General features: G+C 53.8%; 1 pseudogene; it reads left to right on the plus strand.

Annotated features, from left to right (window-relative positions):
* Positions 1-4,511: 4,511 nt before the first annotated feature.
* Positions 4,512-5,788, plus strand: LOC139707013 (protein L-Myc pseudogene; annotated as a pseudogene).
* Positions 5,789-11,751: the final 5,963 nt, after the last annotated feature.

Raw genomic sequence — 11,751 nt, forward strand, 5'->3', positions numbered from 1 at the left:
TCTACCCTACTTGCTACAGTTACCATCCAGTTAGTCCATACCAGTGGATTAATGCACTCATTAGGATTAAGCTCTCAAAACCCAATCATTTCACCTCAAAACTTTCCTGCATTGTCTTACACCTGAGCTTTCCAGACAACTCATATCTAAAGTATGACCGTCTCTTACCTTTAAATAAGCCACCCATGAATTCTAAGGACATGTGCAATGTAGGCCAATTCTTTTTTTTAAAGAGAGAGAGAGTGAGAGAGAGAGAGCAGAGAATTTTTTAATATTTATTTATTTTTCGGCAGACACAACATCTTTGTTTGTAGGTGGTGCTGAGGATTGAACCCGGGCCTCCCGCATGACAGGCGAGTGCGCTACCGCTTGAGCCACATCCCCAGCCCTCTGTAGGCCAGGTCAGGTGCAAAAGAAAATAGAAAGGGGACACACACCCTCCAGGGACTCGGGTGGAAACGGAAATGAAGGGTTCCATTAGCTTCGGTATGCGGCTCCTCTCCCCCACCCACCCCCATTTTCTATTCTTTGTAAGAAATTATGATCCCCCCAACATGAATCCCCTTGCAGCACAGAGGTCAGCCTGGAGAGGGGTCCTGGTCCCTCCAGTCCGTCGACCCTGTGCTTTGGGCAAAATGGGCACCTGGGTCCAGGTCAGCCTTCCCAGGCCTGATGCCCTGATTCACGTCTCTGTCCCCAGCCCAATTCCACCCCTCCTGAAATGAATCGGTTCATTACTAACTATCTCTGAGCTTGGAGGGGACCCAATGGCACTGTCACTGCTGTCCCTGTGTGACAATGATCAGGACCCACCTGCACAACCCTTGGAAGGACAGGAGTGAGGACATCAGGTTGGTCCCACCCCATCCACGGAGCACCCTGTGTGGGCCAGGCTGTGTGCCAGGTGCGGAGGGGACAGTCAGGAGCCAGACCGTCAGGCGAGAGTCCCGGCTTTGGAGAAAATGGACAAGAATCAACAGCGTGGATACCTTAAAAGGAGACTTTCTAAAATATTCTGTTTTTAGTTGTAGTCAGACACAATACCTCTATTCTACTTATTTATTTTTATGTGGTACTTAGACTTGAACCCAGGGCATTGCACGTGCTAGACGAGCACTCTACCATGGAGCCATTACCCATCATGAGGCTTCAAGTGCCCCCATAACTCAGCCCGGCCCTGTGGGATGACCTGCCCAGTTCCCTGGCAGAGTGGCCCATAACCCCCTGGAGTCCATGGATTGACTATGTTTATTTATTGGGATTTGGAGAAATATACCTGGTCCCCAGAGGCCTCGGGATGCGGGGACATGATTTTGAAACACAGGTCGTTGGAGGGAAGGAGAATTATAAGGCAGAGTCGCAGCTCAACTCTCCCAGAGAGCAGGAGGGATGCCACTGTCATTAATGACCAGAGTCAATGTGGTGTCACAGGAGCCACATGGAGAAGTCCCGAGCAGAGGCTGGCAAGGTCCCCAACCCCAGTTCCATGTCCCCAGCAGGCTGACTCCACACCAGCCCTTGGAACTCACTGTTCCCTCTGCCTGGTCCTCTGTTCCCTGCAGCCCTGACACCAGGCTCTTCTCCTGATGGGGTCAGTGCTGAGACCAAGCAGCGTGTCCTCCTGGAGGGCTGTCCCCTCCGCCCTCCTGACGCTGTCCCCTTCTCATAGAAGTCTTGTCACCACCCCATCGCTGAACATATGTGTGGACTTGGCTACTGTTTCCTCCCCAGAGAATGGAAGCCTTTGTCCCTCTCTGTCACCTCTGTGTTCCCAATGCTGAGCTTCAGGCAGGCACACAGTAGGAGCGCAGGGCACACAGTGTTTGTTGAATGAGTGAGTGAGCGGGGTCACCGAGGGCTGTGGCGATCCCTGGCTCCTGTTCTCCCCTCTTCTTCTGTGGTCAACCCCAGAAAATGTGCAGGCCACTCTCAGGACATACGGGGACACTGAGGTTCCGCGTGTCCTGAGGCCACACTGTGTCTGGTGGCAGGGCAGAAACCAGGACCCAAGTGGCAGAGCGGAGACAAGAGGAATTTAGAGTCCCACCCTCTGCTCTGGACCTGGGCTCTGTCCCATCACTTGGCCTCTCAGAGACTCGATTCCCTCCTCTGTAGAATGGGGACAGTGCCATCAGACCTGGGGAACACACAGTAGGTGCTCACCAAACGGTGCCACAGGCCAGACCCACCTTGAGCGCTAAGTTGTTCCTCGTTTGTAGCCTGTCATTCCCCCTGACCACAGGTGCCCAGAGAGATCGCCTCCCAGAGAGCAGGCCCCTCAGAGGCACTGGTCACCCGAGGCAGGCAAGCCAACGGGGGTCCTGACGGTGACCCTGAGCTCTCTGTCATTTCTCCTGCGATGGAGGCTCCTCCATCTGTAAAATGGGACAGCCAGGGCTGGGGTCACCTTGCAAACCCCGGGGTGGGCGGGGAAGATGGTTGGGGACGGCATAGCGGGCAGATGAGAGAGGAGAGAAGGTGGATGGCTGAGTGGACAAATGGGTGGGTAGACGGATGGATGGGTGGATGGACAGACAGATGGACTGATGGATGGCCAGATGGACGGGGGTGAGTGGGTGAAGTAGTGGGTGTGTGACTGGGTCCATGTGGGTGGGGTGAAAGGGTGGACCTGGGGACGGACAGGAGGACAGCTGAGGGGCGGTGGCTGGGTCTGCATGGTGGTGAGTGGGACTGGGTGACCTGGGGGTGGGCGCATGAAGGCGGCAGTGAGTTCCCCCCAAGACTGTCTCTCCCTCGCACAGCAGTGGCCCCATTTTTCAGAAGAGTAAATCAAGGCCAGTGAGGGAGTATGCTGTCGAGGGTCCCCACAGGGCCAGAAAGGAACCCAGGCCGCCAGGGCCCCTGTCCCCAGCAGTCAGTCCCCAACTCTGGTCACACCCACCCCTGGGGAAGCCAAGGTCCCGTCCGTGGTACTGCAGCAGGGACGAAATGGGCCCAGAAAAGCCAACCGGGTTGAGGCTGGGGTACACACATGGCCTCCTCGCACATCGCGGAGGTCCTGCCTTGGCTGGTGGGGACCACCCGTCCCTGCCAGGAGCTCCCCATCCCCTGTTAGGCTCATTCTGTGAGGCGACCCAGGGCCTGGGAGAGCCCTTGGCACCAGATCCTGGCGCAGAACCCAGAGCGGAGATGGGAGGCAGGGAGGCCGGGAGGCCCTCGCTCACCTGCCGGGAGTTTTCCCTTTTAAATAAACAGACCTGCGGCTGGCCGGCCAGTTCTCTCCCGTTTTTCAGAGCAACACTTATGTACTGATGGCTGTGCATTGTCATGTGAACGGGAGCTGGAATCCTCCTTGGCACAGTGATGGGGGAGGAAGGTCAGAAGACGAAGGATCACACTCAAAAACTGAGAATCACCTTTGTTTTGTATTCACCCATGATGAGAACCAATCACCACCACAGAGAAGGGGAGAAAACTAAAGGTCAGGTCTCTCCCTGGCAACATGAATCCACACAACTGACAGTCGTTTACTGAGTGACTCCTATGTGCCAGGCAAAACTAAGCACCTACTATGTGCTGGGCTCTCAAGTTACAGAGGTGAGCAGAACCACATCCCTGACCCAGCCCTGTCCCCAGAAGAGACCCTTGTTCGCTGCCCCTTGCTTTACCTTCCCAGAAATGAGCTAGGTGATCTCTGCCTCAGCCTCCTGAGGAGCTGGGATTACAGGTGGAGGCCACACACATGGGCTGATTGTCATTTGTGTGTCTGTTTCCCCCACACCAAGGTCATAATCGTCTTCAGGAGTCACCTATACCTTATGCACCTCTTCCCATGTCCAGCACAGGGACTGGTGTGAGGTAGGTATGTGATAGACATTCTACCAATGAATCAGTGGACAGTGGATCAGTGGACAGTGAATCAGTGGATGGTAAAACAGTGGATGGTGAATCAGTGGACGGTGAATCAGTGGATGGTGAATCAGTGGACGGTGAATCAGTGGATGGAGGGGTGGCTGAGGCTTGTCTTTCCACCCCTGTCCTATGCTGCACCAAACTCTCCTTCATCATCCATCCAGGGTTTCACTGCTGAACAGTTAGGGCACATTTCAAGGCTCTAAATGCTTTCACTCAGATAATACCTGGCAGGACTATAGGCAGAAGACTTCAGGATGCAACTTGAGTCCTTTAAACACATGATCAATTTCTGCACAGCAATATGGTAAGGAAGTCTAGAAGTCCCCCCAAAAAGCTAAATTCAAATTATCATATGAATAAATAATAAAAATAGGAACTTTCCCCCTCAAAAAATTATTTTTCACAGATGTTCACTGAAAAGGGGGAAATAATCCAAAAGTTCAAAAACAATCAAATGGATAAACAGTTGTGGTATATCCATACAATGGAATATTACTCAACCATGAATGTGAATGAAGTACTAACATGATTAGGTTAAACCTTGAAAACATTATGCTAAGTGAAATAGACCACACACATGAGGTCAGATATGACATGATTCCATTTCTGCAAAATATACAAGAATTGGTGCGGGCTGCCGGGCTGCCCCGAGCCGGCGGGGAGCCGGTCCGCTCCAGGCGGCGGGCAGCGGGAGCGAGGGAGCGGACATGGACTTCGACTCGTACCAGCACTATTTCTACCACTATGACTGCGGGGAGGATTTCTACCGCTCCACGGCGCCCAGCGAGGACATCTGGAAGAAATTCGAGCTGGTGCCGTCGCCCCCCACGTCGCTGCCCTGGGGCTCTGGTCCTGGTGCCGGCGACCCAGCCCCTGGGATTGGCCCCCCGGAGCCGTGGCCTGGAGGGGGGGCTGGGGACGAGGCGGAATCTCGGGGTCACTCTAAAGCTTCGGGAAGGAACTACGCTTCCATCATCCGCAGTGACTGCATGTGGAGCGGCTTCTCTGCCCGGGAAAGGCTGGAGAGAGCGGTGAGCGACCGGCGCACCCCCGGCGCACCCCGGGGGAACCCGCCCAAGGCGCCCGCCATCCCGGACTGCACTCCCAGCCTTGAAGCCGGCAACCCGGCGCCCGCCACCCCCTGTCAGCTGGGCGAACCCAAGACCCAGGCCTGCTCTGGGTCCGAGAGCCCAAGCGACTCGGAGAGTGAAGAAATTGATGTTGTGACAGTGGAGAAGACACAGTCTCTGGGTATACGGAAGCCAGTCACCATCACGGTGAGAGCAGATCCTTTGGATCCCTGCATGAGACACCCCCACATCTCCATCCATCAGCAACAGCGCAACTATGCTGCCCGTTTTCCTCCAGAAAGTTGCTCCCAAGAAGAGGTCCAGAGAGGGGTCCCCAAGAAGAGACTCTGGAGAGAGAAGCCCCCGAGGAGAAGGAGGATGAGGAGGATGAAGAGATTGTGAGTCCCCCGCCTGTGGAAAGTGCGACTCCTCAGTCCTGCCACCCCAAACCTGTCAGTTCTGCTACTGAGGATGTGACCAAGAGGAAGAACCATAATTTCTTGGAGCGCAAAAGACGGAATGACCTCCGCTCTAGGTTCTTAGCCCTGAGGGACCAGGTACCCACCCTGGCCAGCTGCTCGAAGGCCCCCAAAGTAGTGATCCTGAGCAAGGCCTTGGAATACTTGCAAGCCCTGGTGGGCGCTGAGACGAGGATGGCTACAGAGAAAAGGCAGCTGCGGTGCCGGCAGCAGCAACTGCAGAAAAGAATTGCGTACCTCAGTGGCTACAAACTGACCAAAAGCCTGACTCTTCTGTCTTACAAAGACAGTGTATTTTTTAACCTCCCTTTCCCCTTTAGTAATTTGCACATTTTGGTTACGGTGGGACAGTCTGAACAGTAGATCCCAGAATGCATTGCAGCCAGTGCACACACAATAAGGGCTTGCATTCTTGGAAACTTTGAAACAGCTCTCCCTCTTTCCTGACTCATGGGAGTGCTGTGTCCTCTCTGGCGCCTTTGGCTTCTCAGCAGGCAGCTGACTGAGGAGCCTTGGGGTCAGCCTAGCCCACTAGCTCTGAAGAAAAGGCTGACAGATGCTATGCAACAGGTGGTGGATGTTGGGGGTCGGGGGATCCAGCCTGCATGAAATCTCACACTCTGCAGGAGCTTTACGCTAGGAAAGGATGCTCCCGCTGGTGTCTCTGGGGGTGATGCAAGGACAGCTGGGCCTGGATGCTTTCCCTGAGGCTCCTTTTTCCAGGAGACACACGAGCTGTCTTGGGTGAAGGCAAGCTCACAGACTTGAACAACATGGACCATTACCTCACTGTCAGACACTTTACAGTACCTAAAGAGTGCAAACCTTTAGTTTATATTATGATGTTAGGGGACACCTGTCTAGTTACTCTGAATGCTGCGACCTTGAGAACATTGAAAAAGCTTGGCCTCAGATTCTTTGTCTTAGAGCCCTTTGGACCCTCTCCTCTGAAGGAGGGACCTTTCTGTCCTTACTTAAAGGACATTTTTTTGACTCATTCTGCTTTTGTTATGCAATGGGCTCTACAGTACCCTTTCCCACAGGTCAAAATATTTCCTCCAAGAAACAGGAAAATGGATCCTGGCTTGGGGCCTGGGAAAGGCTTGGAGTCCTGGCCCATGAACTTGTTCCCTGCCCAGGTGTTTTCCAAGGGGCATTTGAGGCCCATCATGGGATCTTTTCTCAAGGCAGGTGTAAGGCACCTCAGAAGGAAGCACTCTGTAACTCTTCCTCTTTCTACCTACCTGCCTCTCATCTCAATCCTTGACTCCATTTGAAGTTCTACTGGAACTGTGCAAACCTGTCATTCTCATGCAACTCCAAGGAGCTTGCTGGCTCTGTAGCCACCAACCTGGTTCCCTGCTAGTCTGACATGAGTCAGATCCTTTTCCCAGAATCTGGGCCTTACTGAGGTTCTGAGAGCCATTAGGACTCATCCAGTGCTCCAGAAGGTGGACTTATTTCTTGGTGGATCTTAAAAGCGCCTGCAGGAGCTCTGTTTAACCAACCATAATGGATTTTGCCCCAGCTGGACTCTCTAGCTCTAAGTGGAATCCAGGTGCAGCCTCCAATCTGGGAAAGACACCCAACCCAGCAAATGTCATGTGGGCAAGCACAGGAACCCCTAAGCCTGTCCTGGAAGAAGGATCAGCCTCTCTGCTGCCCAGGACAGCAGGTGCCTTCTGGCTCTGGGTTTGGAATTGGGGAGGGGGGAAGGAAAGCACAGTTTGAGGCTCTGTCAAACCAGCTGCTATTTCCAAACCCACTGTCCACAATGGTTTCTTTCTGAGTTTGCTTCCTGGCCTCAGAATCCCAGTGGAAATTTTGGAACTAGCCACTCTACCTTGTGGAGCAGGATTTTCAGGAGCCAGCTGACTTCTGGAATTGTCTTAGGAGGACAGGTGGGGAGGGGAGTAGTTTACTAATGTCTCACCTTGATGGCTCGTGTTTTATAAGCTGCTTCTGGGTATTATGCTGGGGTGAGTCTTTTTTTTATATACTGTATTTTTGTATGCATTTTGCAAAGTGGTGTTAACTGTTTTTGTACAAGGAAAAAAAAACCTCCTGGGCAATTCTGTTGCAAGGGTCTGATTTTATTTTGAAAGGCAAGTTTACCTGAAATTTTGTGTTTAGTTGTGATTACTGATTGCCTGATTTTAAACTGTTGCCTTCTGGGACATCTTCTAATAAAAGATTTCTCAAAAAAAAAAAAAAAAAAAAAAAAAAAAAAATATATATATATATATATATATATATATATATATATATATATATATATATATATATACAAAAATTGGGAAATCCAGAGAAAAATAACATAGATCAGAGGTTGCCAGGGCCGAGCGCCACAGTTTTGGAACTTGATAGAGGCAGTGTTTGCATCACTCTGTGAATGTGATAAAACCCTATTTTAATTCTGTATTATGTGAATTTTATCTTATTTTTTTAAAGTCCTTAAGCAACAAAGCAACGATGCACCCAGCTCATTCCCTCCCTGCTTCCTGCTGGGTGTGGCCTGGCTGACAGAAAGCTGGGCGGGACATGGTCCTGAGCAGCCGTACCAGTTGTTAAGTGGCCATAAAGCCTGGTTCCAAGGAAGGAGCTGCCTCCAGAGGGCAGGTCTGAGCAGGACCCAAATGTCAGAGAGGAAGAGGAGGGAGACAAGGAGAGAGAAAGTAGAGGAGAAAAAGAAAAGGAAGGGGTCCTGGAGGACCTGTGACTCCTGAGGACACCCCACTAACCAACACATTAGTAGGAATTAGGAAAAGAAAGCAGAAAATCAGTGCTGTCCTCCCAGGTGACAATCCATCCCACAGGCCGACTGAGGTCCAGCTGTGGGCCTTTGGGTGGGTTCTGGGAGAAGGAGGCCACCTCCCTGGCCCTGCATGGGGAGCCCCACATTCCTAGGGACTGTCTGGGGTGAGCGAGGGCATCCCATGCTGGGCCTGGGCAATACCTCCTCCTCTGAGTCCCCTCTGCCTCTGGAAAACTGTGTTCTGTAGAGGAGTATAGAGACGTCTCCAGAAGTCTGCCAAACAGGAAGTGCAGACAGATCCCCGTTCCCCAAGAGTAGGGATGTTCTTGGCAACTTCTTGGTCAGATAAGTGTAGCAGAAGGGACGCTGTGAGGTGAGGTCACACAAGAGCGCACAGCTGGGGTCCTCCCCTGAGACAGTCCTGGGAACACAGCCACCATGTTGTGAGGAAGCCCAGACCACACGCAGAGGCCACCCGTGAGCCTCTGCCCCCACAGCAGCTGCCAGGGTCAACTCCCGGGCTGCAAGTGAACCAGGCCCCAGAACCTCCCACTCCTACTCATGGGGCCACCCTAGAGGTGCCTCGCGAGACAGAGGAGCCTGTGGCAACTCACAGATCCCCGAGAAAAATTAACACATAAAATCATGAAAAATCACTGAATATGTTTAAGATAATTAATTTAAACATGAATCACATTTTTAAGTTGCTGACTTTGGGGACATGTGTCTATAACCTCATGACAGACAACTGGGTGGATGGGCAGTTCTCAAAGGGCCTCCCCCCTATCCCAAGGTGAATGCTCCATCCTTTATGGGCTGAATCAGGTCCCTCCAACTGCCACCAAACCCTGTGTTGAAGTCCTGACCCCAGTACCCCCGAATGCGACTGTGTTTGGAGTTTTCAAAGAGGTGACTGAGGTAATGTGAGGTCATTGAGGACAGCATGGCAGGTTCTTCTATGAAGAGCGGATCTAAAAAGCAGAAACAGCAAGGGATAAGATGGCTTTCTACAAGCCAAGGAGAGAGGCCTCCCAAGACGCCCACCCTGATGGCTCTTGGCCTTGGGCTTGCAGCCCCCAGAACCAGGAGGACATAGATCCCCATTGCTCCAGCCACCCGGCCTGGGGTGCTCTGTTACAGCAGCGCTCGCAGACTCATACAGCCCCGGGAGGCAATTTCCTGGTGGAAGACACAGTGTGAAGGTTGGTGCCTCAGTGGGCCCTCAGTCTGTCACCCAGCCAGGGGTGGATCCTCCCGACCTCATGGGGGTGACCCCACTGTGAGACCTGAGTGCAGCAGGAGTCACCCTGAGGTGGTTCCCCAGAACCAAAACCCCAGGCTGCCTCCGGGGCAGACATTGCCAGTCCACCCCAGAGCACTCCACCAGCCCCACCTTGTTCTCCAGCTGGGCACCTTCTGGGTGGACCAACAGGGGACAGATTTCCCTGGGCTCAGCTCAGAAGGGCCTGTCTAAGGCGGATTGAGTCATGCTTGGGGGGTCTTTAGCCTCCCTGGGGGTTACCTTTGCAGACACTGGCCCAGGAGGTCCCCAAGATGAACTTGCCAGCCACACTGTCACCTGCAATGTGTTACGTAGAGAAGTGTCCTAGTGTGACTGGACCCAAGGCCGGGGGGGACAACAGGGGGAAAAATACTGATAATTATCCCAAAATAAATAGATAAATAAAACTGTCCCACCCACATGACACTCAGTCATCGGCTCAAGAGAGTTTAGCAAAACCCAGATCTGGGGTCTGAGGGACCCCATTCTACCCACTGTTGTCACCCTGAAGTTGACAGCAAACAGCCAAGCCAGCTGTATGTCCACAGGGCCTGTTAGGTGGCCCTAGAGAAGGCCCAGGCGCAGCTCTTCTGTTAGTCTCCCGGGTGACCTTCTTAAGTCCCAGTGTCATCAGCACCCCCTGGAATCTGGAGGTGCAGAGGTGGTGCTGTGGGCCTCCTTTCAGACCCTCAGTGATGTCAGCTCATTCCTGCCGCAGGGCCTTTGCACAGGCGGCTCCCCTGGCCTTCACGTTGAGACTTCTAATGCTGCCTGTGGTCTTCACCCTCCAGCCTCCTTTCTGACCGGGCTGCCCTCCTCCCCTACCCTTACGGCTCCTCTTCACTTCCTCAGGGTCACTTATTGAACCTCCCAATTTGACTTCCATGGTGTTTCCTTAGCTCACTGTAGGGCCTCCCACTCAATAGAGAGCCAGCAGGGTCCAAGATGGTGCTGCACTATTCCCCAGGGCTCCAGTGCTGACCACAGACCTAGCATGTAGGTGCTCAATAAAAGGACTGCTGGGTGAACTCACTGATGGGCAGAGTCAGTGCTCGGGTCTCTGTGCTGTCGGTAAAGGAGTGAGTGACCATAAGGTGTGCAGAAAGGTCAGTCTCATGTCTGGCACATGAGCTGGCACTGACCACTTGCCCAACCCAAGGCCTGACCCAGAAGGAACTTTCACAGTTACTTATTGAGTTGTCTTGCTGTTTGTCCTGTGTAGACCGCAGAGTAGGCTCCGCACAACCGAGAACTGCCAAGTGGACACAGCCCTGACACACCCACAGGGACACAGGGGACAACGACGGCCAGAGGCCTCCAGGGTGGTCTGATATGAGGAAAGCAAGGCTCAGAGAGAGTAATATGCTGCCCCAAGGCCACACAGCACTCTGAGGCAGGCTTGCACAGGACTGGGAGTTCTGGTCTTCATCCTCCTGTGGTGGCCATGTGTCCCCAAAAAGATTCCTTCCCTTGTGGCCCTTGCTACATGGCCATAAAGGGTCTGGGGGCTCCAGCAGGGTTGGAGAGGTCAGGCACACCCCTGTCCCTAACCCCAGACCTCAAGCCTGCCTCATGGTGATCTGTGGTGGCCGCTTGGTGGCACTGTGGAGTCACCACTGACTGGCAGCCACCCCGGGGACCCCAGTCCAGTCAGGCTTGACCAAGAGGCCTCAGGGGGTGCTCTGTTCTGATCTTATTCCAGATGAGGAGGGGGAGGTGTGGAGAGGGGCTGGCCAGCCCTGCCTGAGCCACACGGCTGGTCCGGGTGGAAGGAAGTGGTTTACTGAGCATCTACTGTGCGCAGTGCTGGGAACCGCCCCCACCACCGGGACCAGGGAGCGGAGGCCGACTCCACGCAGGGGGAGATCTACTCTGGCTCCCAGTTGGAGGCTGGCTCCTCTGCTTCAGCCAAAGGCCAGGGAGGCTGCGCAGAGGGCTGTGGCAAGAGGCAGCGGCCAGCCCAGGGCCCCTGGTTGGTGGGTGGGGAGGCCAGGGGACAGACCCCTTCAGGGCAGGCGCCCAGCAGCCATTAACTCACGCTGGCTTCATCAAGGTCAGAACCAAGGCACAGGTCTCCTTGGAGACACAGGAGGGGTGACAGGAAGGATCCTGGGGACAGAGACAGTCACCAAGACGACACAGCGGGCCATCTCAGCCCCACGCCGCCCACAAGCCCCAGACTAGGACACCAGTGAGGACCCACCTCACAGGGGTGAGGACACCACCTGGCCAGGACGTCCTGCTGCAAGGCACGTTCCTGTCCAGAGGGGACAGGCCAGTCCCCCTGCC

Source organism: Marmota flaviventris, chromosome 9, assembly GCF_047511675.1.
Source record: "Marmota flaviventris isolate mMarFla1 chromosome 9, mMarFla1.hap1, whole genome shotgun sequence".
NCBI classification, from domain to species: Eukaryota; Metazoa; Chordata; class Mammalia; order Rodentia; family Sciuridae; genus Marmota; species Marmota flaviventris.